This window comes from Microcaecilia unicolor, chromosome 2 (assembly GCF_901765095.1).
Source record: "Microcaecilia unicolor chromosome 2, aMicUni1.1, whole genome shotgun sequence".
NCBI lineage: Eukaryota > Metazoa > Chordata > Amphibia > Gymnophiona > Siphonopidae > Microcaecilia > Microcaecilia unicolor.
In genome coordinates, this window is record NC_044032.1 from 450,719,013 (window position 1) to 450,742,868 (window position 23,856).

General features: G+C 44.4%; 1 long non-coding RNA gene across 1 annotated transcript in view; it reads right to left on the reverse strand.

Moving 5' to 3' along the window:
- LOC115462550 overlaps positions 1–23,361 on the reverse strand; it is a 66,040-nt gene extending 42,679 nt beyond the window's left edge. Inside the window, exon 1 of the long non-coding RNA XR_003940890.1 lies at positions 23,239–23,361. This is a non-coding gene — a long non-coding RNA (uncharacterized LOC115462550). The remainder of the gene's footprint in view (positions 1–23,238) is intronic.
- Positions 23,362–23,856: the final 495 nt, after the last annotated feature.

A 23,856-nucleotide genomic window follows, 5' to 3' on the forward strand; every position in this document is an offset into this window, starting at 1 on the left:
TGATCAATGTACCTGACAATGCACCAAAACCAAGATGGGCATAATCAAACAGGGCGCCCAAGTTTTCCTGAGGACGTCCTCGCAGGACGTCCCGGCGAAGGGGTAGGGAAACCCGTATTATCGAAACAAGATGGGCATCCATCTTTTGTTTCGATAATACGATCGGGGACGCCCAAATCTCAACATTTAGATCGACCTTAGAGATGGTCGTCCTTAGAGATGGTCATCCCCGGTTTTCGGCGATAATGGAAACCGAGGACGCCCATCTCAGAAACGACCAAATCCAAGCCCTTTGGTTGTGGGAGGAGCCAGCATTCGCAGTGCACTGCTCCCCTTCACATGCCAGGACACCAACTGGGCACCCTAGGGGGCACTGCAGTGGACTTCAGAAAAAGCTCCCAGGTGCATTACTCCCTTACCTTGTGGGCTAAGCCCCCCAAAACCCACTACCCACAACTGTACAACACTACCATAGCCCTAAGGGGTGAAGGGGGCACCTACATGTGGGTACAGTAGGTTTCTGGTGGGTTTTGAAGGGCTCACATTTACCACCACAAGTGTAACAGGTAGGGGGGGATGGGCATGGGTCTGCCTGCCTGAAGTGTACTGCACCCACTAAAACTATTCCAGGGACCTGCATACTGCTGTCAGGGAGCTGGGTATGAAATTTGAGGCTGGCATACAGGCTGTAAAAAATATTTTAAAGGTTTTTTTAGGGTGGGAGGGGAGTAGTGACCACTGGGGGAGTAAGGGGAGGTCATTCCCGATTCCCTCCGGTGGTCATCTGGTCAGTTCGGGCACCTTTTTGAGACTTGGTCGCAAGAAAAAATGGACCAAGTAAAGCCGGCCAAGTGCTCGTCAGGGATGCCCTTCTTTTTTCCATTATCGGCCGAGGATGCCCATGTATTAAGCACGCCCCAGTCCCGCCTTCGCTATGCTTCCGACATGCCCCCAGGAACTTTGGTCGTCCCTGTGACGGAAAGCAGTTGAGGACGCCCAAAATCGTCTTTTGATTATGCCAATTTGGGCGACCCTGGGAGGACATCCATCTCCCGATTTGTGTCGAAAGATGGGTGCCCTTCTCTTTCGAAAATGAGCCCAATAGTAAATCAAGCAAATTCCTTTCTCCCCCTCTCCCCCCCCCCCCCCCATAATGTAATGCTAAAGGAGCCACCATCCTCACCCGTGATACAGGATGTCATGCTCTAAACCTCTTATTCCCTGATCCCTCAAGATCAAGAGACTATTGTGTAATTGTGTCTCAAATTCCCTGTTCCCCACCTCCATCCACTGCATCTTCCAATTCAATTTTTTTTCTCAGTTTGATTTATAAACAACAAATAACAAAATATAAGATGCTGAAAATAAATAACATTATAAGATGATGGAGAAACAAAACCAATATAAACTAATAGTAGATGGGGACAGAAAGAGCACTACTTCCTCCTGTATGACTAATATCAACTTCAAAATGTCACAAGTTGACTTCTCTATCTCTCTCTCTCTCTCCTTTGCCCAGTGGCGTACCAAGGGGGGGCAGTGGGGGCGGTCTGCCCCGGGTGCACGCCGCTGGGGGGTGTCACGCACCTGTCCGCTATGTTCGTTCTGTGCTCCCTCTGCCCCGGAACAGGTTACTTCCTGTTCCGGAGCAGAGGGAGCATGGAAACGAACAAACTGGACAGGCGCGCAGCACTCCCCCCCCCCCCCCCCCAGCGGCGTGCACCCGGGGGGGGTTCTTTCGCCGGAGGGTGTCCTTTCGCCGGGGGGGGGTGCTGCACACAGGGCCCCCTAGGAACGCCACTGCCTTTGCCCTGCATGCAGACATCACTGGAAGGGTTAAGCGATGGGGCATCCAGAAGAGGGAAGGAAATGGGACTGAGAGGGATTTAGGAATCATCCTCTTCATTTTGGGAAATGGGGACAGAATTAAAGAGAACATTAGAGTACAACAGCCCCTTAAACTTGAAGGATCAATGTTTGGAATGTGATCGGGTCATGGTGACTTCTTCAGCAATGCATTGCAGTGGGGTGGGTGGCTATTGACACACAGGAGTTCAGAGATGACATCTTTTGGGACAAAGGCCAAAGGCAAGCTGGGATTAAATGTTAGTGAGTCAGCTCCACACACATGCTAACCTTTAACTCCCACTCTGTGAAAATGTTTAATTTTAATTTTTAGTGTAATCCCCTGTTAAATTTCCTCTCAAATGCACAGGTCTGCGTAAATGCTGGGAGGAAGATATCCAGCAACCTATCTCAGATAAGTCATGGAAACAGATGTGGGGTTCCCTATTTAACTGTTCCAGATCTTCATCAACGTTGCAATCTTTGTACTTCTTTATGCATATATCTTTGTAGATGCCTCTTAAATTACATGTAATAGATTCTTCTAATTCCAACTTGTATTGGTCTTGTCGTTCTCAACAAGGCAATCTTAAACATCTTATATTTGATTGTATATGTATCCAAAAATATTGGAAAGATATATGGTCATTAATAGTGGATATTTTTTTATCTTCCTGGTTCAAGAACTTACAAATATGTGATACTTAAAGACCATTGCTTTAAAAATATATTAATGAATGCAGCATTATTAATAGTATGATTTCCTTAGCTTTGAAAGTGATTTTTTGGCATGAATGGTGGAGTTTACTGCTTCAAACGTATAAGTATGAAACATATCTTGCTAAAAAAAATCATTTTCTTTTGCCTTGCATGAGAAAAAGTGGCTTCCACTTGAATCTTATTTTAACAATGTTTAGTGTAAAATATTGAATATATTTAGCTGATGCATCTCGTGTAACCTTTGGCTTATGCATGCAATGTATTTTGTTGTATATCCTCCTTTTTCCCCCACATCCCTTAATCTACTTTGTACAGTGTTTTCTTGTTATATGGCTGATAATTCTTGTCCTATCTTTATATTGAAAATCAATAAAAAGATTAAAACTAAAATAAACATTTATCTACTGGTTCCTTTGATTCCTGACTCATGTTTATATTGTAACCCCCCTAAGGGATTAAAATATTTTTTTTTCAGTGAACAGTTTTTTCCTCACCTTTCCCATTCTGAATTTTCAACACATTAGAATTATCACCCAAAATTTCAAAAATCCTATAGGGTTGTGTTTCCCAAATGTCCTGTAATTTATGTCTCCCGAGGAACCTCTGTTTCCGAAGCAACACCCAATCTCTCCCGTGGAGAAGTTCAGGTCCGGATTTCTTATCGTACTGTCTTCTCATTTTTAAGTTTTGCTGCTCAGGTGACTTTCTGGCCAATTCATGTGAAAATTCCAACTTTCTCGATGAGATTGTACCCAATTTTCCAAGTTTTTAACATTTCCAATATCCCTCCAGTCTTCGTCTTCAGTCACAAGCAACCATTGAGGAAGAAGTGTCTCTCTACCCAGGAAGAGGAGTGCGGGTGTGAAACCAGTTGAATGATGTATTGAGCTGTTATATATCTGATTTAATTCAGGGAGAAACGTTGTCCAACATTATACCTGAATTCTGTAGAAAGTTTCTTCTTTTTCAGGTTTAATATGTGATTAGTCTGTAACCCGCTTTAAACCACCATTTGGTTTGGGATTTAACGGGATCATATCATACACTATGTCAGTGGTCTTCATCATAAACAGTATGGGGACAGACGTAAAAATCTCAATGAACTCTGGAATGAGGAGGCACAGGATGAAGGTGAAAAAGGACAGACTCAGAAGTAACCTGAAGAAATACTTCTTCACTGAAAGGGTGGTGAATTCTTGGAATGGCAGACTTGATGGTCTTTGTTGGCCTACATTTTTCCTTTGCCAAGGGAAATCTGCCTAGTAGCAGAGGATCCAGCTCCAGCTCTGCACAAGCTGCTCTCTCTGCTCACTGCTCTGTAAGCAGCCTCAATGGGTGCTAGATTTTGGCACTTGACAAGTATTGGCACATGGTTATGATATATATTTTTTTTAACCCCTTAGGGGGGGTTACATTATCCCCTAAAAGTGTACATGGTTAATTTCCCTTTCCTCCTCATTAATGTATACCATTAATGTAAAAATGTGTAAATATGCCACAGCTGTTTGCATTTCTTTCTAGACCCTCAGCAATGTTGCTTGTGGGTAAGGAAGCATGCTGAAAAGAGTCTAGATACTGCCTATGCATATCTGCTGGTTCATACCAGGCGGGTTGCTAATGCGATACAACATACTTTTATTTTGGGCAGCTCTATGCTGCTTGTTAAAAGGGTGTAGTCTTCAGGGTCAGGGGGGTTTATGGGGCTGCTGTCGATGCCAGTTCTCAGGAACAGACAGGGAAATGTTTTGGGGAGCCTAATTATAGGCCACATCCATACAGGGCCGGTCTTAGGCAGAGGCGACCGAGGCGGCGGCATAGGGCCCCGCGCTTATGGGGGCCCCGCGCGGCGGGCCTCAACTCTGCCTCTCCGACCCCCGCTCGCTGCTCGGACCGCAACCATCAATGATCTGATCCCGCTGCTCATTCGTCGCTCCAGTTTTGTAGAACCAGGACAACTCTGGAAACTCTGCACTGCTTAAAAAAAAGCAAGCAGAAAAAAATGGAGCAGCCTAATGGTTAGTGCTGCCAGCAGCAGCCTGAGAATCAGGGGAACCTACTCCTGCCATAATTCTGTGCCAAATAATTTGAAATTATGTTCAAAACATTTGCAAATTCTACAAAATTCTGCACATTTTTTAAACAATATTTTTGCCATCCACCTTTGTTCCCAGTCCCCCCTCTCCCTGTACTCATCCATCTTACATGTCCCCCCCCTCCATGTACAGATACCATCCATATTTATTTTTTCAAGTCCTCCTTCCCTTCCTGCCTGCACCCACCCTTTATCCACCTTACAGTCCCCCTCCTTCCTCCATGTACACAGATACCATTCATCTTTTTCCAGTCCCCCCAACCCCTGCACTCACTGGTCCAGCACTGGAGGAGTGCACATTGGGAGTACCTCTTAGGACAGAAAAGAACCCCACTCTTCCCTGCCCACTGCTACTGCTCTGGCTGCCAGTGTCTGCTTCTTCAGAATGTCCACCGAGTCTTCCTGCAGCAGCCTCACAAGATTGGCGCTTGAAGTCTCAGTGGGCATTTTGAAGAAGTGGTGGTACCAGCAAGCAGCAGCAGCAGTGGGCAGGAAAGAGTACTACTACTACTACTTATCATTTCTATAGTGCTACTAGACGTACGCAGCGCTGTACACTTGAACATGAAGAGACAGTCCCTGCTCGACAGAGCTTACAATCTAATTAGGACAGACAAACAGGACAAACGATAAAGAGTAGGCCCGAAGAGGCCACTAGACCACCAGGGTGTGTTAGGCCCAGGGAGGGCCCACTGAGGCTCAGGGGGGAGGGGAACAGGGGTGCCGGCCGGCCTTTACCACAGTCCCCATTCTTGCAGTACTCTACTGCACTGCGGAAATGGGGACTACAGTAAAGATTCTGTGCAAAAAAAGTAAATTCTATGTGACTTGGAAATTCTGTGTTGCGTAGTCATGCAGAATTCTGGCAGGAGTAGGAACCAGGTTTGATTCCCACTACAGTTCCTTGGACTCTGGGCAAGCCACTCTAACCCTCCATTGCTCCAGGTACCAATGAAGCTACCTGCATATAATGGTACCTATTTACAAAGGCACGCTAGCATTTTTAACATGTGCTAACCACGTAGACATCCATAGGAATATTATGGACATTTACAGTGTTAGCACATTCTAAAAACCCTAGTGTGCCTTTGTATACAGCCCAGTATATAAACTGTTTTGATTGTAACCACAGAAAGACAGTATATCAAATTCCATCCCCTAGGAGCTAGGGTGGGGGCGGAACTAGGATGGAGCGGGGCTACGGTGGGGCCCCACCAAATTGGTCTGCATAGGGCCCCGCACTTGCTAAGACTGGCCCTGCATCCATAGATGTGGCTCTCTACCTGGCCAAAGCAGGACAACAATATACCTATGCTCTTTGACCAATGACACCTGTGATGTGACCCCAGTTCCTGCCCCCAGCATGGAGCTGGACTTAGGGGCCAGCATGCCAGGTGTTTGTCAATGCGTCTGTCATGGACCATGCAGCCCCATCAACCCTAGCTTCCCATCAGAACAGATCTCAGGTGGTTGCATTGTTATTGTGGAAAGGTCAGAGATTTAACCCCCTGGGGACAGATGTCTACAGAGTTCAGTGGTAAGGTAGGTGGCCACCCTGGCCCATCCTGTTACCTACATTGCTGTTCCTGTGACCTGGTTCATCTCCTTATGTGCAGGTCACTGTACCTACATTAAAGGATCCTACTTTTACTGCTTGCACCTTCCAAACCTTACCATAATCCCCCTGGAAGGACATTGCCTATACTCCTGGGTATAGTTATGTGAAGGTGGATCCCATCCCCAGCATGGGCTAGAGGCAAGATATTAGGCTGCCAGGTGCTGGTCCAGGAATCTGTCTTCAGACAGGTGTCCTGCCCATCTCACCAACTCAGGGCCCAGTCTGCCCCCAGGACCTAGAATGGCAATATGTGGCCTCTTGACAGTGGTCAGAAAAGGTCAAACTCCATATGGCCTACAGCCATGAGCTGACAGAATGGAGTGGAAGGGGAGACTGCAGGCATATGTTTTCTCTGCATGAATTCCAATGGTCTCACTAGAAGTTAGAACATAGCATTATTACCAGGTAGACCTTTCACACCAAGGTCTGCAACAGCATCAGCTGATAGTTCTTCACTTTCCAGTGTGGGCTGCACTTCTGCTGGAGCTGGAATTCCATCTCCCAGAACTTCCTCAGCTGCTAACATTTGTGGCCCAGTACCCGCAGGGATATGCTCTTCTAATGACGTAGGAGAACCAGTGCTATTCGCCGCTGTCTCTGCTGCTCTACCCCGCATACTGGGTGGTGCTGGAAGGGGTGTAAGGCTTTGTGGGCTGAGCAAAGTCTTGCCCTTCATGCCAGAGCTCCTCACTGCCCCAACTGCAGAAATGCCCAGCGATGTAGGCTTGGTGAAAACAGTAATCTTGGCCTGTCTATCAGTCGGCATACCAGAGGGTAATTTTCCCCTTCCTCTTAGACATTTCAAGATAGAGATAGAGGCAAAGTTACTAGGAATGACTGGAAGCAGCAACACCACTCTCCTGTTCAGATTGCCATCCTGGCCACACACCCCAGAATGCCCATGTTATTAAAGCAAAACTCCCACTTACCAAAATAGAATTTACTAGTGTGGGTTTTCCACATTAAAAACATAGCACACATATATGAATAGAATCCTAAATTTACTCTGTTATTGTTCTATTCCGACCTCTCTTTTCCATTTTTATCTTGTATTCCTCAGCAGCTCTCTATCTTCTATTTCTGCTTCCACTTGACTTTGTTAAACCTCCAATCTGTTTCTTTGCAATCCTCTTTGGAGCTCTTGTCAGTGCACTTGATCTCTTTCCAGCCTTTCTTCTTCCCTCTTCATACAACTTCTTCCTTCTTATTGTCTCCTTTCCAACAATCTTCTCCTCTCCTTGACCAACTCCCTCTTCTTGTTTCTATCTAGATTTGCATTTTCTTTTTTTTCTTCATTGTTCCTGCTCTTTCCCATTCCTACTGTTTCTGATGTTAGAGTTTTTCAAATCCAAGCTCTAGGAGCCATTAACATACTATTCCCCCTGTTTACAAAGCTGCACTAGCGGCTGCCGTGCGGTAATGCCGACACAACCCATTCAAAGTGAACGAGCTGTGTTGGCATTATTGCACCAGCAGCCACTAACACGGCTTTGTAAACAGGGGCCTATATACACAAAATAGACTATAGGGTCCAGGGCATGCTAAAACAGAGTTTAGAATGGGGTGGAGAGTAAATCAAACAAGGAAAATCACAGCGAGTGAGATAGACAGAGATCTGGAAGGAAGGAGTGTAGAATGGAAGACCCAGCATTTTTGGTATATTTGCTTGTATTGCGTATAAAATAGAAACATAACAAAGAAATCTGCTTATTAGAGATGCTGGTAAAAAAAATAAAAATAAAAAAAAAGACTTTCAAATTATGTAAATAACATGGAAAGGTCTGTCCTAATGTTCTGCTATTTTCAGTTATGCGGAAAGATTTGGGTAGTGAAAGAGTTAGATCCTACACTAAGCCTGCCTGCTTGCTATCACCCTCATTGCTATATTTTACAAGCTCATGCTCTTGGAAAACGATAAGGTGGCAGGTTCTCTATTTTATTAAATGAAACCAAACAAAATGACAGTTTCATTAACAGATGATGCAGCATTTTGATCCTAACACTTGTAACCCGTAATCCTTCTGAACTGCAACAACCACATATGTTATGATAATTGCAAGGGAGATTAAGGGAAATGACACTAGTTTCAGAACACATTAGCAGTAACTTGCTCTGCTTTTATTCAGTCACTGTTTTCATAGGGAAACATAGGAGGGGCACCCTGGATTATTCAAGGCGAACTGAGGCCTACCCTCTGTTTCTTAGGTGAAAACATCTGAGCAATAAAAGAGTCTAGCAGAAATTCAATTACCTGAACCTATGAAAGATGTATGGTGTTTTGTTCTTGTTTTTTAATTTTATGTTTATTAGTTTAAATTTTTTACCAAGTACAAAACCTGAATAAGGTAATACAGGAATAACACCAATATAAAGTATTATTTTGATTTAGATAAACATTTTTACCTTCTTTAGACCACAAAAGAGCTTTTTGGGGAGGAGGTACATTTTCAGGAGAGAAATTAAAAAATAAGAAATAAAGAATATTAGAACAATTTAGCATAGCACAATCACCTGTTACTACTATAACACAATCTCTCTTCATTTGACATTAAACTTTAATTACTTTAATATTTTCTTTTGATTTATGAAAGCTATTAATTGTTCAGGTTGAAAAAAAAACATATTTTAGACCTTGGAATTTTATCCCACATTTACATGGCTAGTTCAAGTAAAAAGAAGGTCCTAGGTCCAAAGTGTCTTTTCTTAAAGCCAAAAAAGATTTTCTTCTTTCCTGTGTCTGCCTAGTAACATCAGGGTACATCCATATCTTTTTCCCATAAAACAAGGATTGTGACTTCTTAAAAAACATATGTTTCACTGCTTCCATATCTTGTTCAAATGTGAACGAAACAACCAAAGTCTGCCTTTCAGTATCCTCGGTTATTGAAGATTCTAAAATCTCCGTTAAGTTAAGCATATTTTCTTTTAAATCTTTTTGTGAAGATAATTGTTGGGATGAATCCAAAATTTCTCCTTCTTGATTCTTTTTAGTTGGAATATAATATATTCGGTTTATTGGAGGAATATGATCAGAAGAATAATTCAAAATTTTCACCAAATATTTTTTAAAGATATCAAGAGGAGTATAAGCAAAACTTTTAGGAAAATTTAAAAGACGTAAGTTCAGTCTTCAATTGTAATTTTCTATTTGCTCCATTTTTCTATGAATTATGCTTTTATCTTTTATCGCTGCTAGAGAAAAATCTTGTAACTTTCTTACATCAGTCTCTATTTCAGATATTTGACTTGAAGAATCTGTTTTAAATGTTTCAAATGATTTTGATAGTGAATCAACTGTAGTTACTAGGCTAGAGATTTCTTGCGTAGAATTAGTTAGTTTAATGTCAAGTCTTTGGAGAGCTTGCTAAATGCTCTCCAAAGTAACCGGCTCCTTAGATGGCAAAGATCTAAATAAAGCCTGGGAGTCCAAAAATCCCAGACCTCCGCTCGCATTTCCCCCTACAGTGCTTCTTACCTGAGGCCTTTCTTCACCATCTTCTGAGTTTGAAGACCTCAACTGCAACAGGGAAGCTACGGGTGGAGGCGGTGGATTGATTTCCGGGGCTGAAAGCATGACATCTAGCCCCTGGACGAAGGGTTCTCTTCCTCCTAAGTCAGCGGGGTTGCTCCCGGATTTTTGTCCAGGCGTCTTCACCATGAACCTCTAATGCTCGGCTGTGACGGTGAAGAGGTTCTGATCGTCGAGGCTCCGGTCTTAACCAAGCCTTTTCTTTTGGTATGAGGCATATTAGTTAGCAGGAAAAAATGTTTGCAGCTAAACAGAGAAGCTCTCAAGCATGTGGAGTATGTGCCACCATCTTAACTCCTCCCTGTAAAAGCCAGACTTTTCCGATGTATGGTGTAACATCAGTGCTGAAAATGCTGGCACCTTTCTTCAACTGGATCACCAACCAGTGGTGTACTGAATGGCAATATATTTACTCCCATTCATGTGGGGAGTAATGAGTACCAACACTGAGGCTAATTCACTAAAAAATGTTACATGTGGATGGTTACAATAGCCAACATCCAGACTTCATTCATGTTGCAACAGGCTTTTTCACCTGATTTTAAATCTGATGATATACAGATGATATGCAGAGTCATTTGTTGGAGGAGAGCATTAATTTATTCTCTATTGAACACATTAGCCCCTTTCTCAGAAAACCCATGCAATATAAAAACATACCAATAAAACTGTCATATCTTATACCAAGCTTATCCAACCTACGGCCTGAGGGCCAGAACCCGGCCCACCAAGTGCTGGCTGTATTCAGAATGGTAGCTGGATAAGTACTGAGGTGAAGGTAAGGCAGCCATTTTGCTATTCTAGTTTTATCTGGGTACTTATCTGGTTAGTAGACTAAGAATCACTGTTAGCCGGATAAGTGAAAAATCTGCCCAGGCTCTACCCCCAGATGCCCAAAGAGTATCCAGATAGTTGTAAGGTAGTCTGTTTGGATTTTCAGCGGCATTATTTGGATAACGCCTCTGAAAATCTGGTATGGGTCCAGTGAGCAGGGTTTATCTGGGTAGAAACTATTCCTACCCAAATAAATCCCGCTGACAATTGACCTTAAAACACTTATCTCCTTTTCTTTCTCTGCAAACAAGGTGACTGAACAATAAAGTATCCAGCTATAAGTTACATATGTTACAATTAGAAACATCAATGCATTTATAAAAGAATGTCACACCATTCTTCCACAAAGTGCAGATACCCATGGTTCCCCACAATAGACACTAGGAGAGTAATTCAGGGTCAGTACAAGGGTATCTAATGCCCTAAACAAAGCTTCAGCCATGCCCCCCCTCCATTTCTGCTTCTGCCTCTGCCATACTCCCCCTCTATGTCTAGTATATCCCCTTCCCCTCCCTACTCCCCTCCCTACCCCAGATAGCCAGCATCCACCTTTCTCTCAAGATGGTCAGCATTCTCTCTTTCCCTTCCTACCCACTCTAGGTCACCAGCATCTTCTCTTTCCTTCCCTCTTCCCCACTCTCCCAGGTCCAGCATCTCCCCTTTCTCTCCCTATCCCCACCCTCGAGTCAAACATCTCATCTTCCTTTTCCTCCAACCACGTGGTCAACATCTGCTTCCCCTTCCCTCCCTCATGCTGCCACTGTTACCCTACCTCTTCCAGAGCTGCTCAAAAAATACTTTTGCACTGGCACAAGGTCTTCCAATAGAAGCTTACACTCAAGTGTTCTCATGTTCTGCCCTCCTCCCCCCCCCCCCATCAGTAAATGCATCAGGGGAGGGCAGGATGCAGGACCAGCCAAAAGTATCTAATGCACTAGGTGAACCATTAGTCATTGGCCCCAACTCAACCCACACCACCTGTAGTCCAGCATCTCCCCTTCTCTACTTTATGTATCCCAACTCTTTAGCATCTCCCCTCCCCACCCCCCTCCAGCTGTCCATAATCTCTCTCCTTCCCTTACGTTCTCCAGGTGTCCAGCATCTTTCTCCTCCCCTTACTCCCCCTCACCAAGTATCCAGCATCATTCTCCTTCCCTTCTTCCCTCCTCTCCTCCCCCCTTCCATTGCCACTGCCATCCCTACTACCTTACCTCTGTGGGAGCCCAAAGGATATACAGGTTTCAGGGGCAACAGCACAGCAACCCTTAAAAGACACTGTCAGCAGCAAGTCTATGAACATCTGCACACACACATGTGCACACACTCAAGGCCAGTCATGTCCCACCCACTTCAGTGTTGAAGAGGATGAGATACAGCAGGCCTTGAGCATGCATTTGTGTGCGTGGAAATGTTCAAAAGCCTACCATTATCAGCAGCAGATTTAAAAGGCTTCCTTGCCACTTTCTTTGTCGGTTGTGCCAGCACTGGGCTGCTGCCCCCAAAGCCTGTCACCCTAGGCAGATGCCTGCTCCACCTAATGTTAGATCCAGTTCTGTGCTCCATTTTTTCTTGACTCCATTTGCCTACTTCCAAATGGTGTGCAAGTTAGCCTGAAAGGTAGGTATTATATGTCAGATCTGAAGGAAAAAGTAAGAGAATTACTCCATTCTGGGACAGGAGGTGAAAAGAGAGCTACGTAGACTTGGAAATTCCACTGCTTATCCCTCGGCATAAAGAGCATGGAATTTACCTTCTTTATTGAATCCTGCCATGAAAGTTCGAGTGAGGTTTGATGGCAGCTTCAGAGGTTGGGAAGTAAGACCAAGGCTGGACAGAGATCTACGGCCTAAGTCCTGTAAACGGCAAAAAACAGATCAGAATCGAGGTTGGAGTGGGAATTGACGGCAACTCCAGTACTTGGAAAATAAGATCGGTGCTGGACAGACTTCCATGATCTGTGCCCCAAAATTGGCAGGAACAGATGGAGATAAAATACACCAATACTTAATCATGAAGTGAAACCTGTGCAGAGTGCCAGATTCAACTCTGGCCACTTTGATGGGCAGACTGGATGGGCCGTGCAGGTCTTTATCTGCCAACATTTACTACGTGTCCCTAGACTGGGCAGTTTTGGAAAGAGGATACTGGGCTTGATGGGTTTTTGATCTAACCCAGAAAGGTGATATGAGTTCACAATCCCTGTGTCCTTGGTCAATATGGTTCTTCTAAAAGCAGTGAGAGAAGGCAGGAATAGGGACAGAAAAGATCATGCAAGAGGTTACAAGTATCTGGCTACTATGGCTCAGAAGAGTAATGGTATCTGACTATTCATCCCTCTATAACCAACCTGTAGTGTAAGAACAGCAATAGATTAACCACACAGTCTGTTAATGCCTGGAAAAATCACAGAAAGTGTTGATTTTTCAGTTCAGCTGCAGTAAAAGGGGACCTGCAGTGGCATTGGCACATGAATTTGCCGCTCACCGAGGCCCCCTTTTACTACAGTGGGTAGCCCCAAAAAGGAAATGGCCCTGTGCTAATCACAGGGATTGTCGAATGGCCATTTCCAGGGGGAGCCCTTACCACCACCTATTTAAGTGGTGGTAAGCACTCCTGCGCCAACCTGGCAGTAACCAGGCAGCATGCAGCGCTTTCTGATTACTGCTGGGCTACAAAAATTAAAAAATATTTTTGCTGCACTGGAAATGGTGTACGCTGGGGGTTGGAACTACCACCGGGCTCCTGCAGTAGCCCAGCAGTAGTCCCAATTTGGCAGGCAACAAAGCGGCAGTCGCTCTGCCTCTGAATGCATACAGTGGTCTTTCACTAAATTAACAATGTAAATGACAGCAAATACTTTCGTCCTTTGAGCAAATAATGTTAGGTTTAATTTTTGAAGTCCTCAAATATGTGCTCATGTATCTCCTCTTACATCTCTCTCTCTCTCTCTCTCTCTCTCTCTCTCTCTCTCTCTCTCTCTTTCTAAAATTCTTTCTTCTCCAGGTCTACCCTGCTATGCTCTTGCCCTGTAGAAATGCTTTTAGGAGATGGAACAGGGGTCCCCACTGACTAGTCACTTGTCTTCTGCTGCTCTGGAGTCTGGAAAGAAATGAAACCTGTGTGCTATGTGCAATGTGTGGTGTGGAGCAGTGTTTGAGAAGCCTCTGTGATGTATGAGACCTATATGTAGTATGAATAGGTGTTTGCACATTGTGTAGTAGTTGTGTGAGTCATACAAAAAATATCTACTATAATAAAACTCACCCTCAACGTTCTGAAGACAACGTTCTGAAGTCACTCAGTCACTCACTGAAGGGTTCATGGATTCATGGTGGTGAAGCCACAACACTGACCATGTCTCTCTGCCCCGCCCTCGCATGACAGACCAATCAGAAAAAACACCCTCAACATTCTGAAACACAAAGGACCATCACAACACCGTTCCCAGGCAACACTAGGCAACGTAAGACGGACCAATCAGAGGAAACTACGTGACAATAAGGGAGGAGCATTCCCCAGCAGAATGGCTCATTATCTGTGCAGCATGGAGAGCAAAGAACCACCGCTGAACGAGAGAAGAATATTCTTGCTGTGGGTATGTGCAAAAATAGACCGGGGGGGGGGGGGGGGGAGAGAAATTTATAAATGCCTAATGCCAGTACTGAAGAGTGCCAGAGGGCCTATAGCACAGACTATATTTGGGATCGCTAGACATGGAGTCAGAGGAGCCGGAAAACAACGTGCCCGTCACCATCTGGGACATGGGCGAACAGGACAAGCTGCGGCCCAGCTGGAAGGATTACCCGCGACCCAGCCAGCAGCAAACAGCGACCAAGGAAGGGGGAGGAGTACTCCTTCCCTGCCTAGGAATCGCTGGAGACTGGCTGCCAAACTAACGAAACAACCGCACACCGACGCACCACCTCCATCATTCGAAAGGCAGCCACTCTTTCTTCAACAGAAATGCAAACTAATAATACAAAACAAACAAAGAATACATGGTTTCTCAGGCGGCTGCAGGTAACTCCCCACCCCCTTCCTCTTCCCCTTTTGCCGAAGCAGACAAGGACGTGCCCAACCATCCCCAGCCTCAGGCAAGCTGTCTCCCACCTCGGGGATTCCCCGAGCACCCGGAAAAAGACGGCGCTAATTCCTGCTGCGCATAAATGTTCCAGCATTCCCCTGCAGCCGGCCTGAAATGGACCAAACATACCGGATCACCCCCCGACGGCCCGAGACCGTGCTCTTCTCCCTTCCGCCAACTTAAAAAAACCATCCCCGTCCTCAGGCAAGCCGTCACCCACCTCCAGGATGCCCAGAACCCCAGCCCAATGGAAAAAGATGGCGCTGCTTCCAACAGCACATTTCTCTTCCAGCGTTCCCTGAAACGGCAAAAAAATACCAACAGACAAAGAACGTGCTCCTCTACCTTCCGCCCATCTAAAACAACACTGTTGCCTCAGCACAACACAAAAAAAAAAAAACCTGGAAAAAAAAACACCACTCAGCAAAGGCTGACCCCCCTACAACCACATTTACATTTCACCAACAGAAAGACCCCCTCCACAAACCTCCTTGACAGACAAAACCACACACACACACAATACAACAGAAACACACCCTCAAAGCCACACACCAATCCAACCCACTTTGCCAGCACAGCACATCCCCCAACCCCCAAGCAAAAAACAAAAACAAAAAAAGACACACATCAACAACCTGCACACACACCGCACCCTCTCACACTCACACACACACACAAAATAACTCTGTGACACATACACATACACACACACAAAAAAAAGCTACATGCTAGCGCCCGTTTCCTTGGTTTCGGAAACGGGCCTTTTTTACTAGTTATACATAAAGTGATATTTTTTATCGAACTAACAATAATTTCTTGACAAGTTTTCAGAAGCTAACGCTATTCTGACCTGAGGAAGTGAATGTTAGTTCCTGAGGGTTAGTCAACAAAGAGTAATACTAGAAGGAGCTGCTTATATTAAACAGCAAGAAGGCACGTAAATATTCTACTCATTTATAGACAGAAGTGGCCACTTACATGCATAAATGAATTCATAGTGGAAGAGATCAGCATGCACATTCCTAAATCTTCACTTCCCCAGCTGTAAAGGTCTAAAAAATAGATTAATACATGCGTCCAGCTTTTCATACTTGAGTTCGCAAATGTGGAATGCTCTACCACTTAACCTGAAAATAATTCACGACATAATTAACTTCCGCAAAGCACTGAAAACACATCTCTCTAACATGATATACCATAAAGACTCATGATTGAACCATAATTCACCATTATTTATTTAACAATTGGAGCATTTTCTCCCTATACTGTATTGGTTAATTTTATTATGTCATTCATGTTCAATATGTGATACCTATTGTATGTTTTTCCCTTTGTTACTTGACTGTTCACTTTATCATCCATGTTATATATCTATTATCAATTGTATCTTTACTCTGAAATGGCATAAGTCATGACAGAAAATTGTAAGCCACATTGAGCCTTCAAATAGGTGGGAAAATGTGGAATATAAATGCAATAAATAAATAAATAAATAAGAGTATGCATGAGGTTTTGATGGCTTCTCAGTGGAGGAGGGTAGTTAGTGGGGTCCCGCAGGGGTCTGTGCTGGGTCCGTTGCTTTTTAATGTATTTATAAATGACCTAGAGATGGGAATAACTAGTGAGGTAATTAAATTCGCCGATGACACAAAATTATTCAGGGTCGTCAAGTCGCAGGAGGAATGTGAACGATTACAGGAGGACCTTGCGAGACTGGGAGATTGGGCGTGCAAGTGGCAGATGAAGTTCAATGTTGACAAGTGCAAAGTGATGCATGTGGGTAAGAGGAACCCGAATTATAGCTACGTCTTGCAAGGTTCCGCGTTAGGAGTTACGGATCAAGAAAGGGATCTGGGTGTCGTCGTCGATGATACGCTGAAACCTTCTGCTCAGTGTGCTGCTGCGGCTAGGAAAGCGAATAGAATGTTGGGTGTTATTAGGAAGGGTATGGAGTCCAGGTGTGCGGATGTTATAATGCCGTTGTATCGCTCCATGGTGCGACCGCACCTGGAGTATTGTGTTCAGTACTGGTCTCCGTATCTCAAAAAAGATATAGTAGAATTGGAAAAGGTACAGCGAAGGGTGACGAAAATGATAGTGGGGATGGGACGACTTTCCTATGAAGAGAGGCTGAGAAGGCTAGGGCTTTTCAGCTTGGAGAAGAGACGGCTGAGGGGAGATATGATAGAAGTGTATAAAATAATGAGTGGAATGGATCGGGTGGATGTGAAGCGACTGTTCACGCTATCCAAAAATACTAGGACTAGAGGGCATGAGTTGAAGCTACAGTGTGGTAAATTTAAAACGAATTTTTCTTCACCCAACGTGTAATTAGACTCTGGAATTCGTTGCCAGAGAACGTGGTACGGGCGGTTAGCTTGACGGAGTTTAAAAAGGGGTTAGATAGATTCCTAAAGGACAAGTCCATAGACCGCTATTAAATGGACTTGGAAAAATTCCGCATTTTTAGGTATAACTTGTCTGGAATGTTTTTACGTTTGGGGAGCGTGCCAGGTGCCCTTGACCTGGATTGGCCACTGTCGGTGACAGGATGCTGGGCTAGATGGACCTTTGGTCTTTCCCAGTATGGCACTACTTATGTACTTATGTACTTATGTATTTTGCCAGTGGACACATGTGCATAGGCACAGTATGGACCTGGATGGAGTATGTAAATTATAGTATTCCATAATTTATGCATGTTTTGGACCTCTGGTCGACATCTAGTCCAAGTATTTATACCAGTCAGCGCTGTTGTATGTTACTATGCCTTAAATGCACTAGTATTCTATAAAGAAAAGTTGCACTTACTTATCCTCTTACCCTGAGTGCCCTGTTCTAGAATTACCCTCCAAATGTATTAGTCCAATAAAATGTATCACCTTTCATTTATTATTTTTCTATGCATTATGGGAGTAGTTTTATAAAGGTTTTCCTCAGTGTAAAACCTGTTTACACACCAAAAAAGTGTTTTTATGAAATTACACAATTGTATGTGTGCATAAAAAATAAACTCACGGAAAGTGTGTACCAACTTACACAATCCTCATTCCCAGGGGCATAATTTGGGCACAGTGGAGACAGAGTTGCAAAGAGCATGTGTATTTGACAAAATTCATGAGTACCTGCTGAGAGTAAACACCCAAATTAACATCAGCTTTAGAGAAGGTATAAATTCCGCATTTCCATGCTATTGAGCTTTATTCTTGGCACCTATTTTCAAAAAGCACATAGAGGGGCATAATTGAACGCGAACGCCCATCCCCATGGGCGTCTATGTCCAAGAACGGGTACGTGAAGGGGCGGGACAGACCGTATTTTAGAAAAAAATGGGCGCCCATCTTTTTTTCAATAATATGGTTTGTGCCGGGCAAATGCATCGGATATGTGCGAATTTGAGCTAGGCGGTTTCATTTTTCAGCGATAATGGAGAACGAAGGCGCCCAGCTCAAAAACGAACAAATCCAAGGCATTGGGTCATGGGAGGGGCCAGGATTCGTAGTGCACTGGTCCCCCTCACATGCCAGGACACCAACCGGGCACCCTAGGGGGCACTTGTAACAAGTAAAAAAAAAAAGTAAAATACCTCCCAAGTCCATAGCTCCCTTCCTTTGGGTGCTGAGCCCCTCAAATCCCCCCCCCCCCCAAACCCACTGCTCACAACTCTACACCATTACCATAGCCCTTATAGATGAAGGAGGGCACCTAGATGTGGGTACAGTGGATTTTGGGGGCGGTTTGGAGGGCTCCCATTTACCACCACAAGTATAACAGGTAGGGGGGTGGACCTGGGTCCATCTGGCTGACGTCCACTGCACCCACTAACACAACTGCTCCAGGGACCTGCATACTGCCGTGATGGAGCTGGGTATGGCATTTGAGGCTGGCATATAGGCTGGAAAAAAAAGTTGTTAAAGTTGGGGGTTTTTTGGTGGGAGGGGGTTAGTGACCACTTGGGGAGTCAGGGGTGGTCATCCCCGATTCCCTCCGGTGGTCATCTGGTCATTTAGGGTACTTTTTTGGGACTTGTTCGTGAAAAAAAAGGTCCAAAAAAGTGACCTAAATTCTCGCTAAAAATTACCATTTTTTTCGATTATCGGCCGAAGGCGCCCATCTCTGCTCGGCCGATAAACACGCCCCAGTCCCGACTTCACCATGCCTCTGACAAACCCCCATCAACTTTGTTCATTCCCACGATGGAGTGCAGTTGCAGGCGCCTAAAATCGGCTTTCGATTATACCGATTTGGGCGCCTTTGCGAGATGGGCGCCCATCTCCCGATTTGGGTCGAAATATGGGCACCCATCACTTTCGAAAATAAGGCCGATAGTCACCTATGCTGCCTTTATAAACTCCTCCCTCCTCATCCAATAGCTTGGCATCATTTGCACACTTAAATTATAAAATGGTAGCACTTACTAGGTTAAGTGCACACTTATAAACCTCAGTGCTAGGTGTGCACTCAGTGCTATTCAATAAATTGCACACGCAACTTGCTTACGACTAGATTCATACATGGCATCCAAACATCAGCGCTGAAAAACTTAAATGCTGAGCACTGTTCTATAAATCCACATCCTTTATAGAATAGCACTAACCCCCAGATTCTATATATCGCACCTTAATCGAAGCGTATTCTAGAACAATGTGCGTAACTTAATTGGTTAGCTAATGAGTGTTGTTAATTGATTGTTAATTGATTGTTAACAAGCAATTATGAGCACTAATTGGCATTAATTAAGATTTACATGCACAACTCGCCATGTGTATTCTATAATGAACAAACCTGCCAATATAAACACCCCAGACTACACCCTTCCTGTTTCAGAAAGCCTGAAAATTTTCAGTCACAATCGACCGAAACCTCACGCTAGAAAGCCAAGCGAAAACTACTACAAAGAAAATGTTCCAATCAATGTGGAAACTCAAACGAGTAAAACCTTTCTTCCCGAGGGAAATCAATGATATTAAAGCACTTAGCCTTCCAAAGTTCCATAGAAACCTATGGAACTTTGGAAGGCTAAGTGCTTTGAAAATATGTAAGTCACCTAGATTACTGTAATGCAATCTATGCCGGCTGCAAAGAGCAAATCATTAAGAAACTCCAAACTGCGCAAAACACCGCAGCCAGACTCATATTTGGTAAAACGAGATTCGAAAGCGCCAAACCCCTACGAGAAAAACTGCAGTGGCTCCCAATCAAAGAACGAATAGCATTCAAAATCTGCACCCTAGTCCATAAAATTATTCATGGGGAGACCTTGGTATATATGGCAGACCTCATAGACTTACCAACCAGAAAAACAAAAAGGACAACACGCACATACCTAAATCTTCACTACCCAAGCTGCAAAGGACTAAAATAGAAATCAACCTATGCATCCAGTTTCTCCTACGTAAGCACGCAACTCTGGAATGCACTACCAAACACCATGAAAATAATGCATGACCTAACAAACTTCCGGAAATCATTAAAGACCAACTTGTTCAAAAAGGCATACCATAACGATCCAACTTAAACACCAGAACCATGCAACACAACGAAACCTATACTAGAACTGGACAAACCTCACCTCTTCTCCTTGATTACCTAATTTACTCTGTCACTCATGAACTCTAACGCAATATCACTCTGCATTTCTCATACCGGAATTAGTGCTCGCCATCACGGTACTATTTAAGCCACATTGAGCCTGCAAATAGGTGGGAAAATGTGGGATACAAATGCAACAAATAAATAAATAATGTGGTGCGTGTAAATTACAAGCCACATAGTTGAAAAATGGGCATGGTTATGGGCGTGGAATGAACAGGTCATGGGCATTTCTAAAATCTATGCACATTACATAAGTACATAAGTAATGCCATACTGGGAAAAGACCAAAGGCCCATCGAGCCCAGCATCCTGTCCCTGACAGCGGCCAATCCAGGTCAAGGGCACCTGGCAAGCTTCCCAAATGTACAAACATTTTATACATGTTATTCCCGAAATTGTGGATTTTTCCCCAAGTCCATTTAGTAGCGGTCTATGGACTTGTCCTTTAGGAAACCGTCCAACCCCCATTCAGTGCCTAATTTAGGCATCGGGATTTATGCCAAGTAAAATATGGCCTCAATGGACAAGATCAAATTCGGTCGCTTAAACATATGCTCAGCATGTTCTATATACCACACAGAAATTTAAGCCTATTCTATAAAATTTAGGCATAGTTTAGAGAATATGCCTACGCGTATTTCTTTAACCATGCAGATTTTTCAGGCACCATGTATAGAATCTAGCCCTAAGTGCATAAACACCACCTAACTTTAGGCGCTGGCAATTATGCCTGCTGACAGTAGGTGTACATGCCAGTGCCTAAGTTAGGTGCTAATTGAGTCTATTCTGTAACATATAAATTCTGGAAACACCCCTGGATCTCCCCCAAAAATGTACCTGTCCACACCCCCTTGAAATTACACACTATAGAAGTTCCGCTCACAGCGTTTTAGAATACAAGGCTACTAAGAATGCTGGCTCCTCCTACATCCCAATGGCTTGATTTTGTGCATTTTTTTTTCAAAATGGACCAAAAGATAAATGCACAAAGTACAAAAACATCTAGCAAGTGGCCATTTTTGTGGAAAAAAAAAAGATGTTTTGATGTTTCAAAAATCACTATTTTCGCTATTTGGATTCTGGACGTTTTGAGCAAAGCATCCACAGTCGGACTTAGACGTCATATCAAAAATGCCCCTCCATGTCTGATTTTGTAACAGGATGCTTATGTGAGAAACACAAATTCTATAATGACATATGCATGCAAAAATTCCATTATGGAATCCTTGAATAGGTCAGCTAATGTGCCTGCATTTAGGCATGCCCTCTTAATCCATGTCCATGGCAGGTGTAAATGTGTGTGCCTAGATGTAGCACATTAGTGTGTCACTTACAATATTCTGTAAGTTACATGTGTTTGCCATAGCAGCTACCGATAATCCAAATGCCAATGTATTACAATGAGCTCATCAGAATTAAAATGAGCATTCCATGCAATGCACAGAAAGAAGCACCTTTAATGTGCAAAATTTTCCAGCAGGTCTGAAGCGTCAGCGTGTGACTCAATCTCTCTACCTACCCTTTTCCCAGGTGGTTTCTTTCTCTTCCCCTTGCTGGAAAGACTCCAATCCCTTTCTCCACTCTGAGTACCCATCTGAGCTCCCCCACCCTCCCCAATCCCTTTCTCCCCTCTGAGCTCACCCTCTCCCATCTGAGCCCCCCCCCCGACCCGGTCCCATCCCCCCTCCATCGAGAGCCAACAGAGCCCTCTTCTCCTGCCACCACCCTGCCTTTTTTTTTTTAAATCCATGCAGCGGCGCAGGCAGTGCCTCGCGTCTGCCCTGCGTGTGCTGTGAAAGGAGAGAATCACCTCGCTGGCATCGGGCCTTCCCTCACTGTGTCCTGCCCTCGAGGAAATAGGAAGTTACCTCAGAAGAGGGCGGGACACAGCGAGGGAAGGCCCGACGCCAGCGAGGCAATTCTCTCCTTTCATAGCACACGCAGGGCAGACGCGAGGCGTTGCCTGCGCCGCTGCATGGATTTTTTTTTAAAAGGCAGGGTGGTGGCAGGAGACGAGAGCTGTCGGCGCTCGACGGATCACCCCCCCACCCGCTGACACCTGGGGCAGACTGCCCCCACCACCCCGCCCTTGCTATGCCACTGCCCTAGGGTGCCCAGTTGGTATCCTGGCATGTCAGGGGGACCATTGGACTACGAATGCTGGCTCCTCCCATGACCAAAGGGCTTGGATTTGGTCGTTTCTGAGATGGGCATCCTCGGTTGCCATTATCGCCGAAAATCGGGGAAGACCATCTCTAAGGACAACCATCTCTAAGGTCAACCTAAATGAGGAGATTTGGGCGTCCCCAACCATATTATCGAAATGAAAGATGGCCGCCCATCTTGTTTCGATAATATGGGTTTCCCCACCCCTTCGCAGGGACGTCCTGCGAGGACGCCCTCAGGAAAACTTGGGCGCCCCGTTCGATTATGCCCCTCCACGTAACTCTAGATGGCCCCGTGAGCTTCAGGGTGGATGACTTTAGGATATTTTGTGAACTGGTTTGAGGCCAGTGCTGGTACTAGCAAAGCCTGAAGGCTGTCCAACACTTTATTCCATTCTCTTAGCACACCTCTATCAGTCAATACAGCGGTTCATTTGTTATGGGAAACGTATATTTTGTATGTTAATACCCTCCTTGAGACTACGCTTTTTCCTAGAAGATGAAGGTGAAAGAAAACTCACACTAAAATAATTAAGAGCTTTATTCAGACATCAAATTAAAAGAATCACAATGCAGAATTAATAGTACAGAAAATGAATTTGGAGAAAGAAAGGAAACATTTCTGAGCAGTAAGGCACATATTAACTTTCAGCTAAACGTAAATGGCATTTCTATTCCTAACAGTGCTACCGAGAGACAGAAGTTCCCCCAGACTTGTTTGTTCTGTTATTTGAAAAGTCAATAGTGAGAACTTACCAAAGGTCTTTTCTCTCTCTGATAAGGCACAACTTGGGCTTCAAGTGAATGGTGGATTATGGACAGGCAGGCTGCACTGTGTTTGTCTACTGTCCCAGACAACAGCGGTCTGTTAGTATGACTTCCCCCTAAACTGCTGACCAATGCTTCAGGTTCAAGTCTTTTATAACAAATTGACAATGGGAGGCTCCACCCATGTTCCATGTGTCCTAGAGCACTTGCTGATGTGGCAGGGGGAGTGAGGTCTACTCAGACACCTTGGCATATTCACCATTGGTGCTTTACAAGTGTCACCATCATAGAGCCCTCATATGTCAGCTCATCTCATTAGCTTATCAGGGTCACAATAAGCTGTGTATCCTCAGACACCTTCCCTCATGGATAATGTCAGCTTGTCCCAAAAATTTCCTTGCATGTGTAAACAGGTCCTGGTTGTTCTTGAATATGTGAACTTATTCTTGGTCCAACTTAAACATCGTAACTTGAAAAGTACCAAGCAAAGGTGAATTGTATAGAATCAGCTCAGGCTTGTGTCATTCTAAGCTCTCACTGTAGGCCATTTTAGAGAGAGAAAAGTTTCCCTGACTCCCATTTTAAATCCAGTTTTACCTAAGGTTC